Source organism: Phacochoerus africanus, chromosome 14, assembly GCF_016906955.1.
Source record: "Phacochoerus africanus isolate WHEZ1 chromosome 14, ROS_Pafr_v1, whole genome shotgun sequence".
NCBI classification, from domain to species: Eukaryota; Metazoa; Chordata; class Mammalia; order Artiodactyla; family Suidae; genus Phacochoerus; species Phacochoerus africanus.
This window is the reverse complement of record NC_062557.1, coordinates 44,110,028-44,132,971: the sequence shown is the minus strand read 5'-3', so window position 1 is coordinate 44,132,971 and position 22,944 is coordinate 44,110,028. Positions and strand designations below refer to the sequence as shown.

The window sequence follows — 22,944 nt, the reverse complement described above, 5'->3', positions numbered from 1 at the left end:
GACACACAACCTGATGTGCCACAAAGGAACTATGATGTTTCAATATTCTTTTCCTTTTCTCTCTACTGTTTGTAAACAGACATAGGAGTGTGGAACTAGAGCAGTATCTTCAAGATCTGGGGCGGGGGGGGGGGGGGCTGCTGTTAACTGACTTGTATCAGTGGCCCACTGAAAGTTTCTCTTTTGATGCCCATGTGTCAAGATTCTAATAATAAAGTTCAGGTAACCTCTCAGCCCAAATGCAATGGCTGACCAACATTTTCTCCTCCTTCAGTACTCCTTTGATTATATTCCCTTAAATCCAGAGATCTTAAGCTGTGCCACAGGATCATTTTTGAAAGTTTATGAACATTTTATTTTTATTTTTATTTATTTATTTATGTCTTTTTCCGTTTTCTTGAGCCACTCCCACAGCATATGGAGGTTCCCAGGCTGGGGGTCTAATCGGAGCTGTAGCCACCGGCCTACACCAGAGCCACAGCAATGCAGGATCCGAGCCACGTCTGCGACCTACACCACAGCTCACGGCAACACCAGATCCCCAACCCACTGAGCAAGGCCAGGGATCGAACCCGCAACCTCATGGTTCCTAGTCAGATTCGTTAACCACTGTGCCACGATGGGAACTCCTAAACATTTTATTTGTAAATGAAATGCCTATACCAACAGAATCACAATAATAGCAGTTCTGCAAGATTTTGGTCAGCCTACATTTTTTTATGCTTAATTATGTCAAATAGGGTAAAAGTAAACTATATTGTACATTTTTCTCATATGTGAAATTATAATCTTACATGGTAGAATCAAGAACTCCTGTATTTTGTCACCCTCCTCAAAAACAATTTCTATTTTCAGTGAGTTGGTGTGAGGTACAGAATGCTATTCAATTAAGCCTTGTTTCTGTAGTACAGTGGTTAGGAAGTTTATGACACAGAACGCTGTTTAAACTAGAGTCTTCTGAATTAAACTAGATTCTGATTAAGTAACTACCATTCTTTTTCAACTTTTTCAAAAGATGTATCTTCTTGACCTATAAAAGAATGATTGTGCTGACAATTTCTTGAATATCATTATTTTAAAAGTAAGGCATCATCATGAATGTGCCATTACACTTCATTTATGAGAAAGAACTGGATGGAGACACACAGGAAATTTTAGAAAATTCTCCATTTTGGTTTTATGATTTTAAGAAAAGAGCAATAGTTAGAATACACAACCAAGAGAAAAGGACAGGAACATCCTTGGGGGAAGATGACTTTTCTGTTTGAGCCAGCTATTTTAGAAAATCCTAGAATACTTACAGCGAGTGTCAGAATGCCATCTGGTTGTACTATTGATGTAATTTTTAAATGTAACTTTAAGGACTGATGCAATCTAGGGGGAGTGGAAGGGAGGGGGAGACTAATGGAACAATCACTTCAACTATATTTATTTTAACAGCAGAAAATTTAGAATCCTATGACACTTTACATCCTGATCAAGAAGTGAATTTTATCAACATATTACTTTATATATGCTATAGCCCTTGACTATTAAATAATTACAAGTAGGATCCTTGACTCTAGAAGGGAGCCTTGCATAGAGAGAGGCATCTTTTACAAAGAACTGTAAATTTCTTCCACAACTATAAGTGTTACAGTCTGGGAAAAAAAAAAAAAAAAACCCACCACACGCAGAAGCCACTGATCCAATGGAATGAACTGGATTCACTGCCATGTAGAATGGTCAGCATACGCTACCGTCCAAGTGACTGTCCAAGTTGACTACCTGCCTCATTTGAGGGGTACTGCATAGTTCAGGGGAAAGAAAGATAAAACAAGAAGACAGCCTGGGAGGCAGCAACAGGAGTATAGCGTGAGATTTACAAGCAACATATATAACTCAGTCTCTTCTCCCATGAATACAATCCTCTCCTAGCACACATAGCAACAATTTCCACTTGAGGTGGCTTATGGCTATTACTTATGCTTTCCCCAATGTTCCTTTTTATCTTAGTCTGATAAGCAGATCACACTCCCTGGAGCTAGGAGAGGTTCCCTTTCCTCTTTCATTAAAGAGCTGTAAGGATGTGTATTGAGAGCTATCTCTACCATGTAGAGAAACCAATTCAAGAAAATGATCACAATTTGCAGAAAAAGAGCAAGGAGACAAGAATCCTGATAATATCCAAGTCTTATATTTCAGATATATCTAAGGCTAGTTCTACTTCTATGCACCTTGAGGTCTGGTTATGTGAGCCAAGAAATCTTTTTTGCTAGATCGAGATGAACTGTTATAATCTAAAAGACTCAACTCATACCGACTTTTACTAGATGCTCATGTTTACCTATATAAAATTAGCTTTCGCCTCTCCTTCCCTTCCCAGATCATAAACAATATAAACTGTCCCTCCGGCAAATTCCTAGTCTAAAATAATCTTTTTCAGATATTTGATCTCTTTATGACTGACCTTACATTATATACTATCATGGATGCAAAGCAGTAGCTCCTTTGTCAACTCCCCGTACCTCTCCCCAAACTATTTCCCTTTCTGGAATGTAAGCCTTAGACTCAGTTAGCAAAGGCTAAGTGGCTATAGGTGGGTTAATAATGCACTATTTATAACTATGTCCATGACAGTAATTTCAAAGGTACAAAAGAGAAAGGCAGCCTTATGGAACTGTATTCTTGCTTTTACCTTCTTAGGACGGGAACAATTTGATGTCACCTTTCGAACTACTTGGGCTTGAAACTGCTTTGGGATTTGTTTTGGAGGTGTATTTACTCAGAAATCTGAAGAAAGAATCTAACCATTCCCTCTATAGTAAATTCTAGGAACTTGTCGAAAATTACAGCTTTTTCAGAGAGCTTAATTTCACTTCACATAAATAAAAACAAATCATTTTACTTGTTCGGAGGTTATTAAGTATCTTCTGATGAGACTACAACTGCTACTGGCAAAACTTGTGAATCTATCATCTTCTAATAAAAATACTGTAGCTTCTTTCTGCTACCCTTGTTATTGAGCAACAGTCATTTTTTTGTAATCTTTTTTTTTCTTTTTAGGGTTGCACCCATGGCATATGGAAGTTCCAGGCTAGGGGCTGAATCAGAGCAGCAGCTGTTGGCCTACATCACAGCCACAGCAAAGCGGGATCCAAGCCACCTATGCAACCTACACCACAGCTCGAGGCAATGCTGGATCTTTTACCCACTGAGCAAGGCCATGGATCAAACCCGCATCCTCAAGGATACTAGTCAGGTTTGTAACCCGCTGAGCCACGAGGGAACTCCTCTAATGTATTCTAATGCAGACCATATCCTGACTTAGGCAGTCTGACAGCTGAATAAGGCCTGACACAAGGTTCATCAATTATTAACACTAGCAGAAACCATTAAAGAATCTAGTGCAGCATCAATAAATTAGCTGAACAAATGAAATAAATGAATAGTGAGAGCCTTTGATGTGCAATTTTCATGGGAAAGATTGTTACCTTCATTTTCCAAAAAGGAACATTGATGCGCAAAGGAGTTAACAAATTTGCCTTGGGTCACAGAGAATAAATGGCGGTACAGGGATTGGATTAAAGTCTGTTGGACTCAGACCGTATGCGTCCTTTTTTCTACACCAGGCTGCTTTCTCTGAACTCAGTGAAGTTCTATGAAGCAGCAATTACAAAGCTGTCCCTCTACACCTTCTAAAGACCCCTTTGACCACAATTACATTTCACAGAATTCTCCTTTTTATTATAAATTGCTCCTCTTGATAAGCTTATGGAGTAAGAGAATAGACAGTGAGGACAAGGAGGAAGAGCTAATGGGGACCGCCCACAAAAGCTCTACTTTTGGAAATGCTATTATATATAGATCAGCCTACTTTAGGAGCGCTCAATTTTGGTTTCATTAAGTATGTATGTATTTCAGAGCCAGAACTATTTTTAAGACATCCATTGTATATTTTTCCAGCATCTGGTCACAAGAATATTTCAAAGAAACCGAAGTCCTTTGTTTCATTAATATATGTTCCTTCCTCCCTCCAACTCCCTTCCCAGCCGGTTTTATTCATTAGTTGGGAGACAGCATTTCTCAGAAATCTGGATTAGGAAAACTTAAAAAATACAACAGAAACTAAACCATTTAGTTTCTTAGCTGTTTCTACACAAGGAAGGACAGTTCTGTTTTGTGTCACCTTTATCTCTCTACCACTTGTTACACAGTAGGTGCTTGTGGAAAGGTAGGGCTTCACTAATGTAAAGCTAGTTAGAAAACAAGGAGTTTTATTTAAATACTGTTCACTGAGCTTGAGGATAGAAAAACTTTACATAAGGGAAAGAAAAATCATAAATAGTGTTCCAAAATATATGTAGTTAAAGGGAAGAAGAAAATTCCTTTGTCAACTATGACTTCCTCCAAAGAGGAAAATGAGTATCATCAAAATGGAAGAACCACCACTAGTGAGTAAATGTTATAGACAGGTTTTTTATTTGTTGTAAAGAAACATGTGTATCTACAAGTTTTCTGATACTAACATATTAAACATTACATTTCAATTACCTAAATTCTTTTTCCAAGTCAAAAAATGCTGACAAGCCTTCCTTTTTTTTTCCCTTCATTCTCCACACATACCCCCCACCCCCATTTTTAAAGCTACAAACCATACACCAGTCTTAATGCATTAATACAAAAGCGTGAGACTGAAGTTGGTCCTGACAGAGGAGCATTTTACTTTAGAAATGGGAAGAAAAAGCCACTGTGCAGGTGCTATATGTCACCAATTCCAAGAGGTTCTGCTCTTTGGCAGCACATTTAAGAAAAACTTACATACTCTTAGTTATAATTCTAGGTCTTTCTTGTTCAACAAGGAGTACCTTCCTGCAACATTTCAAAAGATAATAAAAATGACATTCAGAACACACAAAGGACAAAATAGTTGTAAAAAAAAAATAAATCTGGGAGTTCCCGTTGTGGCACAGTGGTTAATGAATCCGACTAGGAACCATGAGGTTGCGGGTTCAATCCCTGGCCTTGCTCAGTGGGTTAAGGATCTGGCATTGCTGTGAGCTGTGGTGTAGGTTGCAGATGCAGCTCAGATCCCGCGTTGCTGTGGCTCTGGCACAGGCCAGCGGCTACAGCTCCGATTCGACCCCTAGCGTGGGAACCTCCATATGCCTCGGAAGCGGCCCTAGAAAAAAGGCAAAAAGACAAAAATAAATAAATAAATAAATAAACAAATCTGATGCCAATATGACAAAGGCTTTTCATTTTGGTAAATATGTAACAAGAGTATCACTTAAAAAAAAAAAAAAACTAGAAGGGGACATTACCCAGTATGACCTGTTTCACTTGGATTAAATACCATAAATCTTGCAATGTGTCTTCTGGGATATTGCAAAGTGAAATCAACAAGGGTCTCCTAATAGGAAAAGGAATAGTCCTACAGAACTGATAGTCTTATTTTATAGAATACTGTGAAAATTTTGGTCATTACTTTTTAAAGGAGACTAACTGGAAATAGGTTATATCTATGGGAATATATATATATATAGCTATGGGAATATATCTATCTACCAATATTCTATTTGGTAGTTTACCAAAATGTAACCAGCCATGTGGATGAGATTTATGTGGGTGCACTTATTTTATATTTACTATAATGAGGCCATAGAAGCTATAAGAACCAGATAGACCTTTCTTTAAATCAGAGATAAACTATTTCAGACATAAATGTAAACACAGAAATTAGACACTCATGTGTTCAGTGCCCAGATAAAATGTTTGCCACATCTGCTTCAGATACATTTTGTTAAAATATTAAATGCTATAAATGCATCAAAAGATTGCCTATCCCTCCCCAGAGTTAACCATTATCCTGACTCTGGTATGAATCCTTGATATTCATACTTTAAAAACTGTGATACATATGATTATCTCCATAAAAAGGTATATAATTATTGATCTAAATTTTTACATAAATGGTATCACATTGGCCTAAGCTTTTTTTTTCTTTTTTGGGCCACACCTGCAGCGTATGGGAAGTTCCCAGATTAGGAGTCGAATCAGAGCTGCAGCAGCCAGCCTACACCACAGCCACAGCAATGCAGGACCGGAGCCATATCTGAGACTTACACTGCAGCTCATAGCAACACCAGATCTTTAACCCACTGAGTGAGGTCAGGGATGGAACCTGCATCCTCATGGATACTGGTCAGGTTCGTAACTTGCTGAGCCACAATGGGAACTCCCTAAGCATTTTACATATAACTTGCTTTCCCCCACAATCAGCCTTATTTTTAAAACTTATTTATGTTGATCCAGCTGGATCGAGTTCACTTATTTTATGTATAGTACAGTAATCTACCATATGAATAAACTATAAGCTCATAGATCCAAGAAATTCACTGAACCCCAAGCAGAATACACATGAAGAAGGAATTCCCATTGTGGCTCAATGGTAACAACCCGACTAGCATCCATGAGGATTCCGGTTCGATCCCTGGCCCCGCTCAGTGGGTTAAGGATCTGGCATTGCCTGAACTGTGGTGTAGATCACAAGTGGCTCAGATCTGGGCATTGCTGTGGCTGTGGTGTAGGCTAGCAGCTGCAGTTCTAATTCGATCCCTGCCTGAGAACTTACATATGCTGCAGGTGAAGCCCTAAAAAAAAAAAAAAAAGAAAATTATACCAAGACACATCACAATCAAATTGCTTAAAAACGAGTAGGGTGTGGGGGAACTGGATGAAGGTATGGTCAAAAGGTACAAACTTTTGGTTATAAGATAAATAAATACTGAGGATTTAACATACAACAGGATGACCGCAGTTAACACTGCTGCATGGTATGTTTGAAAGTTGCTAAGAGAGTAGGTCCTAAAAGCTCTTGTTACAAGGAAAAACATTTTTTTCTTTCCTTTTTTTTGTATCTATATGAAATAATGGATGTTATGTGGTAATCATTTTACAATATTTTTGAGTCATTATGCTATACACCTTAAACTTATACAGTCCTGTTTGTCATTTATATCCCAATAAAACTGGGGGGGTTACTTAAAACCACTGATAAAGAGAAAATCTTAAAAGCAGTCAGAAAATACAGAGGAACAAAGATAAGAATTATAGCATATTTCTCAATGAAAACAACAACGTGAAAAGACAATGGAGCACCACATTAAAGTACAAAAATGAAAAAAAAAAGTCACCCTAGAATTCCATATCCAACAAAAATAACGTTCAAAACCAAAGATGAAATAAAGACTTTTTCAGACATGCAAAAGATAAAAGAATTCATCACCAGGAGACTTGCACTCTGTGAAATAGTAAAGGATGTCCTTAAGCAGAAGGAAAATATTAACAGACAAAAGCCTGGAACTACACAAAGGAATGAGGAGCATGTGAAAATAACTCTCAAAACTCAATAAAAACAAACACAATTTGAACAAAAATAGGGAGCGAGCGGAACAGACACTTCAAAAAAGATATACAAATAGCAAATCCCTAGTCATTAGAAAAAAATGCAAATTAAAACCACAGTAAGATACTACTACATACCTAAAATTTAAAAGACTGGCCCTACTCACTGTCAGCAAGGATGTGGAGAAACTGGAAGCCATACTGCTAGAGCTGTAAAATGGTAAAACCACTCTGGAAAAGTGAACGTAAAAAGCTATACATATATACACAACCATATTATCTAGCCATTCCACATCTAGCTGAAATAAAAGCAATGAGACTTTTTTTTTGCTTTTTAGGGCCACACCTGCAGCATATAGAAGTTCCCAGGCTGGGGTCAAATCAGAGCTGCAGCTGTTGGCCTACACCACACCCACAGCACCACCAGGTCTGAGCCACATCAGTGACCTACACCACAGCTCATGGCAATGCCGGATCCTTAAGCCACTGAGCAAGGCCAGGGATCAAACCTGCATCCCTATGGATATGAGTAGGTCTCGTTACTGCTAAGCCACAACGGGAACTCCCAACGGGACTATTTTAGCTACTAATGAAAGTAGTAGATGGGGCTGTTGATAGGGAAACAGATGAGGATGGAGTGTAAGACACACAAAAGGATCAAGATATAACCAAATCTTTGGAGTTCAATTCAAATACCAATTTTTCATGCTCTAATTAATCTTTGACCCACATTTCCAAAACTATTTCTCTCAATAGGCAGTCTTTCAAAAGGTTAAAAAGCCAAATGGGGTAGTAACTTTTATATAAATGAAGGTGGTTAACTTTCCTGTCTCTGTGAAAACATATTTTCTCTGCTTAAAAGCAAAAGATTCACCCATAATCCCTATAAAAAGTATGCTTGCAGATATACTAAATATCATTTTAATTCTCCTTTTAAAATGAGATGTATGTGTAACCAAGGTCTTTCTAACTTCATGAGAGTGACATTTAATGCTGGAATTAGATTGTAAAGTTAAGGCAAAAAACGTAAGTTCTTTAACTTACACAAATTCAATTATGTATGCTTGGAAAAAAAGTAACAGAACAACAATACTGAAAAACTGTATTTTCATACTTTGTTGGTGGGTATAAATCACAACAATCTTAGGCAAAGACTTCTAGCTGCCATCCAACAGCATGTCCTCCTTTTCCTAAGAAAGAACCGCAATTTTTTTCAAGGCACAATGTATTCACCTAAAAGACTGTATTTCCCTTCTCTTCTGCAGCTGCTGGGGCCAGGTGATTAGATTTTGTCCAATAAAATATAGATGGAATTGTGTGATTTCCAGGAAGGATCCTTGAAACGAAACTAGTTAGTATGTTTTTCTTTGCCTCTAAGAGGGGTAAAACTGGGTGACTGGGGAGATAGACAAAAGAAGAAAATTTTGTTAACCCGTTTTATTTTTTTAATTTTAAACTATGTAAATTTCTTAATTACATTTTTAAAAACCATATTAGTTTTAAAAAAACTGTAGTGACCTTTAAAAAGTATTTAAAAACTGATTTAGTGAAAAAAATGGCAATTCTATTATTTATGGAATATCAGAATAGATATTTGCTGTGGATGCCAAGTAAACAATCGCCATTAACCAATTAATACACCTACTCCACAAGAAAGAAGCAGTGGTTTTTTTTTTAATGCAACACAGTTAGCTAGGTAAACATCCCAAGTATTCTGAATCTTATGTTACAAAAATATATTTCAAATGTACTCATTTGAGCTCAGAACATGATAAAAATAAGCTGTAGTTATCTACCCAGAATAAATATAACGGAAATATATACTTCCTCCCTTAAGTTTAAATGTATTTATTTATTTGTGAATGATGCTGTGAAATATGCCCTTTTTGGTAGGGGGAGGGAGTATTCAAAATTCCTGTTTGCAGATTGAGGTAAACTTTATATTCTCCATGAGTATCAGTCGGAAAACGTGCTAAGAGGATAGTGTCAATGGGGGGGAAGAAAAGTATAAAATGTGATAATTTTTTATCTAATGAGATAAATTTTGAGCAGCTGAAATAAGGCAATTTTCCTAGCGACACATTTCTGATCATATATTGAATACTGTGTGCACTGAAACTGATTTGTGTCGTACTCACAATACTGCAAAAGATACAAAAAGGAATGACACAGAACATTTAGTCCTGTTCACAAATCACTTTTTGGATTAGCAGTTAGGCAGCTGAATTCTCTCTGTTCCCAGTTCATTTAATCAGCTTTCAGACTCTGGGTTAGACACTTAACAAGACAGTACTTTCAAACTCAAGAAACCTATTTAATCCCTATAAGCTAGTGAAGGCATGCTGCAACATTACTACCTACCATTTGTTAAACATTTTTACATACAGCATCTCATTTAATCCTTATGATAACTGTGCAAGGTAGGTTCTTTTACTTTCACTTTACAAATGAGAAAATATACTAGGAGGTGTTAAAGAAGGTGCTCATGGTCACGTAGCTACTAACTGCAGAACTTAGATGAGAGCCAGGTTGCTGACTCTGAATCCAGGGCTAAATCCACTACACGTAACATGTTGATGGACCCCTTAATCTTCTCAAATACTGGGCTAATGTATCTTCTATTTCTTCCACAATTGTTTTTGTGCTCTGCATTGTTCAATAAGCAGTTCTCAGGAAGTTACGTGTTGGGGGAGTGGACACTGGTGAACACCCAACATATCTTAAACCTCTGCTATTTCTGTATTTTCTCTTCACATAGGTATATTACTCAAAGCTCATACAAAGAATTTTCATAGTTACTTGGCAATATGAAATGACTACCTCTAAAAGGAAGATAATCATATCTATTAAATGGCCAGTGAAATTTAAAATAATTATTGTGCTCATGCTTGTATTAAAACTCCTAATATTTAAAAATCCATATCACACAAAGCAATGATTAACTGCTTTATCCTAAAATGTAACCTCAAACAATTATATATGTTCGAATTACTGGTAGAGCTTTTAAAAATGAACGTCTCTACTTTCAGAAATTAGGATTTAGCAGGTCTGGGCTGGGAACTAGACATCTGATGGTTAACATTCACTACAAAGGCTTAAACTCTATATTTCAAATTTACATAATAATCAAACACCCTTTTCCTTTCTAAATGTGATATAAAGGTAACTTCCTGTCAATATCACGTAAAATCATATTTTTCTCTATTCCAAAACCATACTTGGCTAAAAAATAATCAAAATTTCCACATACAAATTCATGTTTAGGGGTGTTATCCAAAGAAGTATGATATATTAATTTATTAATTCAACAAATATTTTTCAATCACCTACAAGGCATTGTGTTAGGCACTGTCACATACATTAGCGGACAGACACTTATCCTTGACATCAAGAATTTTTTTCTAAGTAAACAAAAACAATTACATTCTAGAAATCAAGCATCTGCATTGGTACACGTAATTCTGAAAATAAATGGAAGATTAATATGAGATAATTTTTTACTTATCAAGCAATATTAAGAGATGGTATACAAATGGGAAAAGGCAGATTTAATATACAACATAAGGATGTTCCTCTGCTTACTTCTAAACCACATGACTATTATTTCAAATAGTTCTCTGCATACAATTTTTATGATCAAACAAAATATTTTTAGGAAGGGCCACATTGGCATTTAACTACACAGTACAGCCTTTTTTAATGGTTAAAAATTCCCTTCTAATGACTACTTGGGTGTAACTTTTAGGATAAATGAGAAAACTCTGAGAGGTGCACCTGCATATGTTACGTTACTCAGTAATTACAAATAGGCAGTTTCTCAATGTTTACCTCTTAAAGCTTTTACAGTCAAAAGTACTCTACTCGATTTAAAAACTGACAGGCTTTAGGGAAGACAAATAAACCCTTTTGGACCATCACCTTTAGAGGTCAACATTAAATTCTGCTCTTCAATTTCACCTCACAAGACAAACTGATTCCACAATATGAAGAGCTGCAGGAAACACAGGGCACTCTGCTTTCCTTTTAACCTCATCCACCCTTTTCCCAGCTTCTATTCCTGAGGACAGGGAGGCATCCTGCTAATATGGTGGATGAACATATCAGCAGAAACTCATAATTAGGCATCTGGGACTTGCAAGGATGCATTTTGCCAAAATATTTTCTTACAAGTCCAGGTGACTCAAATTAATTTTATTTGCTATGTATGCTAGCACCCTTTATTTTTCTTTTTAAAAGCTAATAATGTTTAAAAAAAATACGAGATTACACAGAAAACTGCTTTCTTTTGGCTGGGTCTCTCAGAAAAAGCCAATCGTAATATGTTGCAGATGCAACATTTCTACTTAAAGCCAAACTTTCAAAACACCATGAATTTCAGGGAAGGGGGAGACTTCCCCTTGTGCAGGTGACAAGCTTTCAGTGATGAAGGGTATAAAAGCATCCTTAACACAAGCTCCTAAAGGGTGATTTGCTTAGGGACACAGAACTTGCTTGAGATGTCAATATCAAATTCAAACATGATAACGGGAAACTTTCAAATCAACTTAAAAGCTGACTACATTTGCTTCTGCTGCATATACATGATCAGTCTATGTGAAAGGTTAACCAGAGAGGCTTCAGGGTAAAGCGCAAAGATAAGCTTTATTCAATTTTGCCCCACATGGAAGAGACTTTCCTCCAGTTCTTTGTGGTTTATATTTGTTACTTTTGGGGAGGGCAGTGGGGGAAGGTGGACATTCTAATTTTTTAAAATTCATTTAATGTTGTATTATAATTAAGTCCAAGAATGTATATTATTCATTATTGCTTATTCTTTAAAAATCCATATCTGAAAACGAGACTGATTACTTAGAGAAATCAAGTTCCTTGAAAAAAAAAAGTATACAATTAAAAAATAAAATAATAAGCAACTAGTTCTAACACTGGATGCTCGGTTTTCTGTTTTCAACAAACTTTCAAAATATATGGCAAGACATATATACATATGTATATACTATGCCGAACTGCCAATTTGGTTCACGAGATACTGCAAACTAACAGAAGAACTAAAGTGTCTGTAGATGCTACACTTCGAACCATCCCATTGTGTTTCTCACTGAGGTTCTCCACTTTATTAGCAGCATGAACTTACACTGCTTTCATAAAGATGCTATGTTCCAATGACAACCAGAATTTTCCCTGGCCAGTCTTAATGATACATTTAAATGTAAATAATTACCTCTTTTAGACTATCAGTTCCTAGCCTTGAGTGGGGGAGGGTGAGTATTAGGGATCACTTTCAGAATTGGCTAAAAGTTAAAGGATCCTCTGAAAGAGTCACACACACACCCGCAACACACACACATTGCACACAATTTCAGGGATTCATGGACCTTCTGAAGACAGTGACCTACAGGTTATATATAATATTGGGAAAACTAGATTAATACACATGCAAAACAATGAAGCTGGATGCGTATCTTACATCATATACAAAAATAACTCAAAATGGATTAAAAACCTAAATCTAAGACTTGAAACTATAAAACTCCTAGAAAAGAACTTAGAGGAAAAAGCTTCATGATACTGGATTTGGCAATGATTTTTTGCATGTGACACCCAAAAGCACAGGTGACAAAATAAAAAGACAAATAGGACTACATCAAACTTAAAACTGCACAGCAAAGCAAACAATCAACAGAGTGAAAAGCCAGCCTACGGAATGGGAGGAAATATTGCAAAGCCATGTATCTGGTAAGAGGTTACTATCTAGCATATATAAATAACTCCTACAACTCAACAATAATAAAAATAACTCGATTAAAAAACAGGCAGGAAGTTCCCGTCGTGGCGCAGTGGTTAACGAATCCGACTAGGAACCATGAGGTTGCGGGTTCGGTCCCTGCCCTTGCTCAGTGGGTTGACGATCCGGAGCTGCCGTGAACTGTGGTGTAGGTTGCAGACGTGGCTTGGATCCCGCGTTGCTGTGGCTCTGGCGTAGGCCAGGGGCTACGGCTCCGATTGGACCCCTAGCCTGGGAACCTCCATATGCCGAGGGAGCGGCCCAAAGAAATAGCAAAAAGACAAAAAAAAAAAAAAAAAAAAACCAGGCAAAGGGCTTGACGTTTCTCCAAAGAAGATATACAAAAGGCCAACAAGCATATGAGAAGATGCTCAACAGCACAAATCGTTCAGGGAAATGCAAAACCATATTGAGATATCACCTCACACCATCAGGATGACCGCTATCAAAAAAATAAATGCTGGTGAGCATGTGCAGAAACCGGAACCCTTGTATATTGCTGGTGACTATATAAAATGATTCAGCTACTAGGGAAAACAGTACAGTATATGATGTAAGGTACGCATCCAGCTTCATGTATATGTGCATACATATATAAAAAAAACAAACAAACAAAAAAAAAAAAACAAAACAAACCTGAAAACAGGATCTCAAACAGTTATTTGCACACCCATGTTCATTAAAGTATTATTTACTAGCCAAGATATAGCAGCATCCATCCATCAAGAGAAGAACACATGAAGAAAATATGGTACGAGTGGCCCCTGTACAAATGCAGGGGTCAAGGGTGTGGACCCTACATGCACTCATATAACTTTAGAGTCAGCCCTCCGCATCTGAGGCTTGAACCAACCGAAGAGTGTGCAGTACTGTAAAACTATTTGTTGAAAAAAAATCTGTGTATAAGTAGACCCTCGCAGTTCAAACCTGTATTGTTCAAGGAGCAATGGTGCATAAAATGGAATAGTATTCAGCTTTAAAAAAAAAGGAGTTCCTGAGCATAACATGAATGAACCTTGAGGACACTATGCTAAGGGAAATAAGCCAGTCACAAAGACAAATACTGTGTAATTCCCCTTATATAAGGCATCTAAGGTTGTCGAATTCATAAAACAGAAAGTAGAACATGGTTACCAGGTGCTAGGGGCAAGGGGAAAATTGTTGTTTAATGGGTATAGAGTTTCAGTTTTGCAAGATGAAGAGTTTAAGAATCTGTTACACAGCCCTGAGCACACAGTCAACAATACTGGACTGTACACTTAAAAGTGACCAACTGGCAATTTTTATGTATTTTTAAAATTGAACAAATAAAAAGAAAAGAATCCCTAATGGACAATAAATCTAGAGAAAGAGGGTGAGGTTGGTTTTTAGGGGCCATTTAATGCCGTGCTAGGGCTGTGAATGAACTTAAAAAAAAAAAAAAAAAACTGAGAGAATGAGATAGAGAGAGGTACTACCAACCAAGTATTTAATGACTACTCTGACTCTGGCACTCTACTAGGCTTATGACACTCAACACGCCATTTAGTGTTCCAATAAACCTCCAGATGAGTACAAAATAAAATGGAAAGTAGGTGAAAGTGGAAGGAGGAGACCAGCTAAGAGAACACAGCAATAATGCTGTTATAAGGCAACAACGACAGTGATTTACTAATTTACTAATGCTGCAGCTGGAATGACTCCTCCAAAAAGTCTTCGACAGCTTCTTGAACCGGGTTTTTTTGTGGTTTTTTTTTTGTTTTTTTTTTTTGGTCTTCTAGGGCCGCACCTGTAGCATATGGAGGTTCCCAGGCTAGAGGTTGAATTGGAGCTGTAGCTGCCAGCCTATATCACAGCCACAGTAATATGGGATCTGAGCTGTGTCTGTGACCTACACTACAGCTCACAACAATGCCGGATCCCCAACCCACTGAGCGAAGCCAGGGATTGAACCCGAATCCTCATGGATGTGCCACAACAGGAACTCTCTTACATTCCCTTTTTTTATTTTTTTTTTTTTGCCTTTTCTAGGGCTGCACCCGCAGCATATGGAGGTTCCCAGGATAGGGGTCAAATCAGAGCTGTTGCCAGGGCCTACGCCAGAGCCACAGCAACACCAGATCCATCCAAGCCAAGTCTGCGAACTACACCACTGCTCACAGCAACACCAGATCCTTAACCCACTGAGCAACACCAGGGATCGAACCTACAACCTCATGGTTCTTAGTCGGATTCGTTTCTGCTGCGCCACAATGGGAACTCCCTGAAGCAGGTTTATTATTGCTACCAAGAGGAAGATTTTGCAGGTTTTTGGTTTGTTCTCTATAATTCCTTTTTTTTTTCAAATGGTAATATGATCATACAATCCAGCAATTGTGCTCCTATGTTCACACAAAATTCTGCACATGAATGTTTCCAGCAGCTTTATTTATAATTACCGAAACTCAGAAGCAACTGATATGTCCTTGAATAGGTGAATGGATAAATAAACTGTGGTACATCCAGACAACGGGATATTATTCGCACTCAAAAGAAATGAACTGTGGAGCCACAAAAAGAGGAGGACCCTTAAATGCCTATCACCAAGTGAAAGAAGCCAATATGAAAAGGCTACATATTATATGAATCCAACCATATGACATTCTGGAAAAGGCAAAACTATAGAGAGAGTACAAAGATAAGTTACTGCGAGAGGATGCAGGAAAGGGAGGGATGAATCAGTGGGGCACAGAGGATTTTTAGGGCAGTGAAAACTATTCTGTATGATACTTAAGGTTGGATATGTCATTTATACACCTGCCAAAAACCACAGAATATACAACACAAAGGTGAACCCTGATATAAACTGTGGATTTTCAGCAATGATAATAAAGTGTCAAAACTGATTCATCGGTTACAACAAATGTACCACACTTGTATGGGAAGCTGATGGTGGGGAGGGCTGGTGTGGCAGGGAGTTGAAAGAGAATAAAAAATGCTCTAAAAAAATAAAGTTTATTAACTTTTAAAATGGTAATATGATCTATTTTATAATATAATCAAGTGAGGTTCTACAGTCATTTTTATTTCAGGGAAAAGGCATGTTACTTTAGTAAATCTTCTAGTAAGTAAATTTTAATTTTCTTCTATTGGATATGCAATGATCTAACCTCGCATTCAGCTACCTTCACCAAAAGTAATTACCTATGCTTTCTAGGAGAAAAAAAATAATGTACAGTACTTCTTGGATTGAAACAGTCCTTTCGTAATTTTAGCTGACTACATGAACAGAAGCATGAATAAGCTTTATTCAATGCCACTTTATTTGCTAATTCTTTTCAGGGTTGAAATATCGAGTGTACACTTTAAGGTAGGACATCCTTGTAAGAACTCTGTTCCCTAAGTCCAAATTACAAAATGCTTAAGACTAGAATTTTCTGTGACTCTGTGTTTGTTAAAAAGAATTAATCTTTCAAAGCTTACAGGAGAGAGAACTATGCTAGTAACATAATGTAAGGTTAACATTATCAAACATGAAAATCTAGAATCCATTTATCATCTCCAATATGAATAATACCATATCACTAACAAGAAGATGGACATGTTTCCAAACATTTTCTTATTCTTCCCCTCCATATTAAATGCAAGGTTTCATGTAAGCATATTCTCTGTACTGAATTGATCAAGATGCCTGATTTTAACCTCTAGATTAATGTTTTAGATTAATTTCCAGTGCCAGATGCCCAACAGCCTTAGAAGTAATTATAAGTATTCTGAGTCAAGTCTCCAGAATGACTTTTGTCCCCAAGGGCTGGCAGACAGGGAAAGGAGGTATAGGTTTGTATCTAGTATAAGAAAGATAAGTGCAAAGAAAGGTAAGAATAGGAAAAGGAAGGAAGGGGGCATAGGTAGTAACAAAAGAAAGCACCAAGAAGAGGAAACAACAGAAAAAGAGCTGACACAACACAGAGTGTTAGATTAATATATAACTGTATATAACTCTGACTAGAGTTTGCAATCTTTCATACTGCACTGTTAGTCAGAGACAGAAAAAATAGGAAGAGAGAGTAAAACATGCCAGAGCTGAAGTGAGTCCAATTATCACTTTGGACTCAATTTGGTAAGATAGAGCACAAGAGCTTGGATAAAATGCATGTACTAATTAATGATCACTAACCCTCTCCACCCCACTGTTTAATAAACCACAGTTTCTCTGTATTTGATTCACATAATTAACTTTAAACTTCAAATACATACACAGAAATGAGAGTACTCTTCCACCTTCTCCATTCTCAGGTGAAATGCCAGGAGAAAAGCACTTTTTCTGTTAGAAAAGAATATAGCTCTCTCATGAAGTATTCAAATTTTAAATTATCATTAAAAAAAAAAAAAATCCAGTCTCTCAAGAGTTCCCGTTATGGCTTAGTGGGTTAAGGATCTGACACTGTCTCTGTGAGGATGTGGGTTTGATACCTGGCCTCGCTCTGGGTTAAGGATCCAGCATTGCCACAAGCTGTGGCGTAGGTGACAGATGTGGCTCAGATCCAGTGTTGCTGTGGCTGTGGCATAAGCCTCAGCTGCAGCTTTCATTGAACCCCTGGCCTGGGAACTTTCATAGCTAAAGGTACAGCCATTAAATAAATAAATAAATAAATAAATAAATAAATATCTGGTCTCTAAACTAGAAAGAACTTGAAACAACCCACGAGCCTTTTTAGGCACCAAACACACAAATGTCAGCAAAATAAAATTCTTCTTTCTTCGAAACAACTCCCTTCATTTACGACACATATGAAAAAAGGAAAACAAAAATGTAATTTTCACTTCACTTGCTTCAATTTGCTGTTATCACTACACACGAAAAAGGTTTTAAAAGATAGATTTTGTTTGTTGATTTTTTCAGTTTGTATTTATATCCACCCCATTCCAAAACAAATGGAAGATAGCTAAGAAAGCAGCAGATTTAAAAAGAGAGAGGGTAAAAGTGTGGGGAAGAAAAATGGGTAGGAAAGCTAAGAAGTGGGGGGGGAGTCTAGAAGGTGGTCTATACACAAAACATAAGCTAAAATATTATAATTTCTTAACTGAAGAGGCTGCACATTTGGCTATGAGTCTTAGAGCAGTCAAAGCAAAAGAGGAAAAACAAAAATAGTTTTTAAGTTGAGCCATTTTCACTCAAATGCCCAATTTTGTCAAGCAAGTAAGTCTGGGCATGACAGCTACATCAAAATTTCAAAGAAATTAAGAATATAAAATAGAGACAAACTTGAGGCACAAATTATAGAGATGCTGGTTAATCAAAGCTAAGAAGTTGCCATACAAACTGTTCTTGCCTATACATGTAGGTGCTGCATGGAAACAGCCCCACAGCTAACACAAATGGGGAAAGGTTACTTTCATTTCTAGTGATTACTTACATTTGATTCAGAATTTCTGGCAGTTGCAAGCACAGCCTGTTCAATGGCATATCTTTTACAAAAGTAGTTGCTAGTTTCACACAAATTACCTTAGAGAGAGGAGGTTTCTATTGGAATAACATCAAGAATCAGTTGTCTGCTTCAGTTTAATGCTTAGTTTCTGAACATTTTTAAAAATTGATTTTGCTGCCAAATCACGCAATGTAAATTAACAGGTTAAAACAGCCAAGGCTCCTCCTTACAAGCAATGTAAAGTTATATCATAGTTCATTAACTGTAAGATGGCACCAACAGTAAATGTGCCATTATTTTATGTACCACCAAAAAGGAAGAGCATACACACTGTTTATTACACTGCGGAATACAACTGATTGTAAAGAAAAGTCCCAACTGTGGAGATGTTAAAATGACAAGTGGATTATTAGAATAATGTTTACACATGAGACATGCTCCTTTGAGTGACATGAACCAGCTTGCTGTCCATCCCCCAGCCTCTGGTACTGGCACCTTCTCTTGGCCTCTTCTCTGACCTGGGCTGTTCTCTATTGTTGAGTCATCCCAACCTCTGCTCTAGTTGGTCTTCTTGACAACTTGTCTGTACTCTCCACTGTCTACCACATATTCTTTCTCTTTTTCTTACTACCACTTAAAATTGTTTTCCTCATCTTTACATCTTCAAATATGAGAAAGAATGCTAGGCAGAGAAGGGATATGTGTTCGTAAAATTAGCTTCTCCAATAGACACCACTATTTTTTCTATTGTAGGACAAGTACATAATAGCCCAAAAAGTGATGATGTAATTCACCACAGAGAGACTGAAATTTAATCAACAGGAAACAATACCACCCACCACCATCCCCTCCCAAAACAACAAAGTCATTTAGGAAACACTCTTAAAAACTTTTTTTGAAAATTTCATCCCAAAGGCAAAAATCACCTTTGATGTTCCAGAGTTCTGCTTCCAGAAAAGTCTACATATTCCATAATTTTAAAGTAAACTAGAATTGGGAACTAAACCTCCATTTGTTCCATTATCATACCACCCTAGCCCCTCTAGAGGTATTAAGACAGATAACAGTTTAATCATACTTAATCTCTCCTTAAGTATGACCAGCTGAACAATTTACCAAACAACACATAAAATTTTATCTTCAATATGCTCAATAAACTTCACTTTAAAAGTTATTTTCTAAAAAAGGAAGTAGATTTTTGGGTTTTTTTTTTGTCTTTTTGCCATTTCTTGGGCCACTCTCACGGCATATGGAGGTTCCCAGGCTAGAGGTCCAATCGGACTACGCCAGAGCCACAGCAACTCGGGATCCGAGCGGGAGTCTGCAAGCTCCTTGTGCCCACTGGATTGGATACCTAGCTGCTAGTTAATGCTAGGTCACTGGTCCTTTATTCAATTTAAGCTGTATGATATGTGTATGAAAGAAGCATACAGTGACAAAGTAGGGATAATAACTGAAGACTCATCTTTCAAGGAGCTTGGCTGTGAAGGGAAAGAAACGTTAGGTTGGTAGTCTAGAGGATGATAAAGATTAAATTTAGGGGTGACCCTTGAACAAGTTATATGGGGAAAGGTACTGCAGAGAGAGAGAGATTGAAAACCTAAGAGATGATAATAGATGGAACAAACTCCCAGAAAAAAGTCGAAGAAAACAGGATCCGGAGGCAAAAGTGGAGGAAAGCTAAATAACCCCAACACATGTTTGTCTGTGGGTGAAACAGGAAGTTATCCAGCTCCTCCATCCTTTGGCTTTATTTTCTCTGTGAAACAGAAGATGAAATCATCTGTGGAAAGTGAGGGAGAGGAACTTCAGGAGAGTGAAAGAGATCTGAAATAGCTGTTGTGCGAAGTGGAGGAAAAAAAACTGACTCGAGGAGTTCCCACTGTGGTGCACTGGGTTAAGAACCTGACTGCAGCAGCTTGGGTGGATGGCAGAGGCACAGATTTGATCCCTGGCCCGGTGCAAGCGGGTTAAAGGATCTGGCATTGCCACAGCTGCAGTGTAGGTCGCAGCTGTAGCTTAGATTCAATCCCTGATTGGAGAACTTCCATGTGTCGCAGGTGTGGCCATAAAATTAAAAAACAGCAAAAACAAAAAACTGATTTGAGACAAGTGTAACACTGGAGAACACAAAGTTCAGCAAAGATTATAAACCATGAACTATGTCAAACTGCCATACAAGTTTCTGAATATTTAGAAATGAGGCTCAAGCAAGCAGAAAGGTACTTTCAACACTGCTGGCTTGTAATAGTTTGTGGTCCTTCCTAGGAATAGCAGTGACCTAGTACTAGAGCTGTCTTTTCCCAGCTTCTGTTCCTACTGCAAACCATTCTCAGTACTGTCTATGCACCACAGAAAAAGAAATTTGATAATTTAAATCATTAGTCTAACTTATTCAATAGCTTCCTAGATTCAAATAAAATCTGAAGATATTAAAATACAAACAAGGAGAGTTCCCTGGTGGTTCAGCGGGTTAAGGATCCAACACTGTCACTGCCATGGCTTGAGTTGCTGCTGTTGCGTGGGTTTGATCCCTGGCCCAGGAGCTTCAGCATGCCGTTGGCACGGCCAAAAATACATTTTAAAATAAAAATAAATAAGTAAATACAAACAAGGTCCTTCTTAATCTCATTTCTTAGCAATTACTCTCATCCATCTCATCTTTCACTCTAGTTATAGTGAATTCCATGTCCCCAAACATACCATGGTCTCTCATGTCCCCATGGAATTTTCTCTTTCTGAGCAGTCCTTCCCCCTCATCCCTTGACCTTTCACCATCAAAATTAACTGATACGTCACTTCCCTAATTAGTTGTACTACCAAAAATGCACTGCTATCACTCATAATATAATGCTGTAAGAACTGCCCCCTTAAGTTAGGGCCTGGGTATCTCACCTATATCTTCCCATAGTAATAAGTACCCTGGACCTATCTGTATGTATACCTTAACTGTAATTTGTTTTTAAAGATTCAAGTACAAGCTTCTTCAAGGTAGGGACTGTATCAGGGGAGCTTTCTTGGCCTCGCAAATTGAGACTAGGTCCCATGACCACTCTGTTTTCCTCCTTAAAACAAAGATGTTAAGTGCTAATAGGTAACAATAAAAATAGCTAATATTTATTAAGTGTTTACTATGGGCAAAGCACTACACCAAGCATTTTACATGTATCATCTGATTCAATTCTCACAAAAATCTGAGGTAGGTACCATCATAATACCCACTTTACAGAAGAGGAAACAGACACAAAGATCTAAAGCAACTTGCCTGAAGTCACACGGCCAATAAATAGCATAAAGTGAATTTAGGTAGATTATCTCCGGAGATTCGTTTAATGTCTGCCTTTCCTACTTAATATATTAATTTTGTTCTCACTATGTCTTCAGCGCTCAAAGCCTAGTGCACAGGTCTTCAATAAATGTCTGCTAACTTAAAGATGACTCTAAATTCACATCTACATTTAGCCCTACTAAATTTCCGCTTGTCAATTTCTGCCCATCATTCTTAGAGCACTCTCTCTCAAAACTTGCCATCTATTAGGCTAGCCATCTTCCCTAGCTCTTATTGATCTGAAATTTGATAAACCTTCTATGTTATAGTCCAAGTTATCAATAATAAGGTTGCAAAGTCATATTTAGAATCACGAAATTACTTATGACATCTTAAATCTGGACATTCACCCAACTACAAATGAAATCACAGATTTTAAAACGATTTAAAAGGCTAAAGAATGGATCTAGTACTTTGGTAGCGTTTTTTCCATAAAATATTATTTTGCCTTAACTTTTCATAAGGCGTGCAGTTTTTCAACAGGTAAACAAACACTCTTTTCTCATTTCATTCAGTTTAATTATATATTAGCTCCCAAATGCACTGAGAGGGTTTCTCATCTTGTCATGATTCCTTTCTGCTAACCCCTTACTTGTTATAAAAGCTCCAGAAAAAAGAGTAGAGAATAAGATCTTCCATATGACTAACTGAACTTTCATGAGGGTGACGGGATAAATCTTCCAACAACTGTGACTCTACAAACATTGCTAGAGAAAAGAATTAGAAATTTTCTTTATATAGACAAATACAAAACATAAAAAAAACTTCAGACTATAAAATTATCTCTTCTTTCAGGAAATTCTCTCAGGAAAGCATTTTAGGGAGTATTTTTAAAGAATAAAGACTAAAGATTGAATTTTGAAGAATAAAGATCGAAAGATACAGCAAAATGGTTTGTTTCAAAAACCCAAGCCCTGAGAAACAAAATGAGATTGAGAAAAATGTATACATAATAGACTTCAATTTTAAATGACTTTTCCTCTTGGAGACTATACTAAGCTTTATAGTTGAAGCATGCTAGCACCAGACATTAATATTACTCACCTATTTAGTTTATTTGG

General features: G+C 37.3%; 1 protein-coding gene and 1 long non-coding RNA gene across 3 annotated transcripts in view; both read right to left on the bottom strand.

Annotated features, from left to right (window-relative positions):
* Positions 1-22,944, bottom strand: part of NLK (nemo like kinase) — a 147,110-nt gene that overhangs the window by 99,773 nt on the left and 24,393 nt on the right. The gene's annotated exons all lie outside the window — the stretch shown is intronic.
* LOC125113814 (uncharacterized) lies at positions 385-22,718 on the bottom strand. The gene is made up of 3 exons (XR_007131609.1): positions 21,164-22,718; positions 19,656-19,658; positions 385-629 (listed from the first exon to the last, which is right to left on the bottom strand). It is a non-coding gene; the product is annotated as an uncharacterized LOC125113814 (long non-coding RNA).